Here is a 3525-nt window from a genome sequence, read left to right as displayed (position 1 = left end):
CGACGTTTGTGGATTTTATTGTTTGGTACTCTGCTGGTTTATTTTGGTGGATTGAATGGGTGTTATGATGAACGTCTCGATAAGGTAATGAATCGGAATGTTTTACTTTAGGAATCGGAAGAGCTATGAAGCTCTTTTTCACAGATGGCCAGTAGGGGCGGGTAAGAACTTTATAACAAACAATACAAAGTGAAACGCAATGCAAATGAAAATCAGTTCCATTTACATCGTCTACAATGTAATGGAAATTCACATAAAATATCGTGATTGACGAATGAATGTGAACCGTATAGGTGTAACATTTTAATTCACAATGATTCATGGTTAAAAAAAATTCAGTCCACGGCTTGATGTGCCACCCGTGCATTGTTGGTGATCTGGGGTCCGTCCCCCCCCCCCATACTGAAACGCTGACCAGTTCGGGTTGAAGGGGTAAGTCCATGACCAACTTGTATACGGTGCATCACTCAACTGATGTCATCTGCGGTCAGGAATCGAACTCCAGGAACCTTTATTATGAATCGGTGTTGGGTATGAACCAACTGCGCCACTGGTGGACACCAACTTCACAAAGTACCTTTAGATTCCGTAGAAACATTTCTACATCGCCTCCGGTTTTCACGGTTGGCGACGTACGCTACGAAATACTACATACTGTACATTAGTCGTGCTTCCGGCATATGAAGCTGTCCTTCAATAGCACGAGTACTGTAATATCACCGCTGCTTAAGTTGCTGAGGCTGACAAAAATAATCACATGTTCTGTCCATAGGTCCAGAACCGAGTGAAATGCCCGAAACAAGTGATGTACAACTTTGGTTCCTTCGGTAAAGTCACGTATAAAGAAAATCAATTAAATAATAGCATACGACGTTTCGATTGCAACACAAGCAATCATCAGGTACAAATGAAAGAGAAACCTAAACTTAGAAATATAATGCAATACACCAGTCGGCTAACATGACAGTCAACACCCTACCTGGTTGATTACGCTCTTCCAAAGATTGCACAATTTGAGAGACAATGGACACGGAGACACATGGACAGACATAAGCAGAGAGAGATAGGCACACAGAAACAACGCCTGTGTCGAGGCCTTAAATAGAGGGTGGGGGGGGGGTAGAGAAATTAGCATGTCAATGAGAGATTTGGAGCTTTCGTCACTGCAGGAAATAATAGAGCAACGACATGAGGACAGAGCGAGAAAACACACTTAATCAAACACTTAGAAAAAATGGAAATGTAATGCAATGCAGCACAGTCGGTCAACACACAACGCATAGCCTGGTTGATTACGTTCTTCCAAAGATTGCTAAATTAGAAGTTACGTGTGAAATTTTGAGAGAGAAGACAGACACGGAGACACAAAGACCGACACACAAGCAGAGAGACAATCACGAAAGCTCCAAACCTCTCATTGACATGCTAATTTCTCTACCACCCCTCTCTCTCGAAGGCCTCGACACAGGCGTTGTTTCTCTGGGTGCCTATGTGTGTCTGTGTTATCTCTCTCCCTGCTTGTCGATGTGTCTCCGTGTCTATGTTTTGTCTCTCTTAAATTTTGCAATCTTTGGAAGAACGTAATCAACCAGATAGGGTGTTGACTGTTATGTTAGCCGACTGTGTTGTATTGCATTATATTTCTATGTTTACTAGGTTTGTTCTCGCTTTCATTTATACCTGATGATGATTGCTTGTGTTGCAATCGAAACGTCGTATGCTATTATTTAATTGATTTTTTTCTTTCTACTTGACTTTACCGAAAGAACCAGAGTAATTCCTGCAGTCACGAAAGCTCCAAATCAAGTGATATACAAGTTTGCCAAGCAAAATAGAATTGTTGGACAACTGTAAAACACATTAGTTGTTGACATTTACATCAGAGTGAAATGTAATAGTTCAATAACATGAACTGAAGTGATCTAGCCTACAAGGACAGGTGCTAACAGAAAATGGTCGCAAAAAATTAATTGTATTGCTGTAAATTCCAATCAAAATCCAAAATGTTTCACGCACATCGTCATACATTAAGCCCACTGCTGTTTTGAAAGCCAAAACAGTCCCTGGGCCATCTCTCACAGTCTTTCGACGTTAACAATCTTGCTCCTTCACACGATGCCCCCAATTTAAATGCACAATCTCAGCGGGTGGACGGACTCTCTCGTCCGCGTTCGCTCATTCACCACGCACGGACGGCGAGGGACCGTTGCTCAAAACGTGTGACCTCTTGCGACAGTATTCGCATGGAACTTCTCCCTCTGCCATACACCACCGGCACGTCTCGAGTGATTTGTTTGATCCGCGGGGATGGCGCCATTCCTTTGAGGGTCGCAGTCCACTTTAGAAACGTCAATCGCCAACTTCCAACTGCAGCGCGCGATCTGCTGGGTGAGTTTGCCCATCAAGACGGGGCGATGTGTTCAGCCGGCTCCCTCGAACGAAGCTCTCATTCGCCAGGAGAGCGGTCGCAAAGGTGACATTTCTGACGGAAGTCGAACCATCGGATCCCTCCTTTGGCACGGCATTGAGACCACACGTGCTCTACAGGTTGGGCGACTCGTGTTAACGGCGCGTGGAGCCGAGCTTGCTGGGTCGCGCATGAATCTTAATCTTCAACATCCGATTCTGGAATGTGGCGCATATAATTATTTGGATGAGTGGAAACAAAAATATTCTCATTTACAATTAGATTCGAATATCATGAGCTCATACACGTACAAGCCCTCTATGTATAGCCACTGGTGGGGATCGTTGGGCTTAATATTTGCCCTACTTCACCACGCTGGTCAGGGCAGATCGGGGAACACGAACATTGGAGCATGGCGCGGTGCAATACAATTGGTTTTGCTGCACTGCCCCCTGCTGTCCAGAACGCGGTAACGTGCCGACAACGTGAGCAGGGATGCGGCAGCGGCAGCAGCATCGATGATCAATTTGTGATGAAGCCTTTGGCGCGGTCACCGCCAAGCGTCAACGATCGCGCGATGCAAAACTGCACCCAGCCACCAACACACGAGGCCCATCCTGCCGCGTCACACTCGGTAGTGACCCTCTCCCACTCGGTAGTGACTCTCTCTCACTCGGTAGTGACTCTCTCTCACTCGGTAGTGACCCTCTCCCTCTCGGTAGTGACTCTCTCCCACTCGGTAGTGACTCTCTCCCACTCGGTAGTGACTCTCTCCCACTCGGTAGTGACTCTCTACCACTCGGTAGTGACTCTCTCCCACTCGGTAGTGACTCTCTCCCTCTCGGTAGTGACTCTCTCCCACTCGGTAGTGACTCTCCCTCTCGGTAGTGACCCTCTCCCACTCGGTAGTGACTCTCTCCCACTCGGTAGTGACTCTCTCCTACTCGGTAGTGACTCTCTACCACTCGGTAGTGACTCTCTCCTACTCGGTAGTGACTCTCCCTCTCGGTAGTGACTCTCTCCCTCTCGGTAGTGACTCTCTCCCACTCGGTAGTGACTCTCTCCCACTCGGTAGTGACTCTCTCCTACTCGGTAGTGACTCTCCCACTCGGTAGTGA

The sequence above is a fragment of the Petromyzon marinus genome, chromosome 24 (assembly GCF_048934315.1).
Source record: "Petromyzon marinus isolate PM22_M1 ecotype Great Lakes invasive population chromosome 24, UKy_Petmar_22M1.pri1.0, whole genome shotgun sequence".
NCBI lineage: Eukaryota > Metazoa > Chordata > Hyperoartia > Petromyzontiformes > Petromyzontidae > Petromyzon > Petromyzon marinus.
This window is presented reverse-complemented; position numbering follows the sequence as displayed.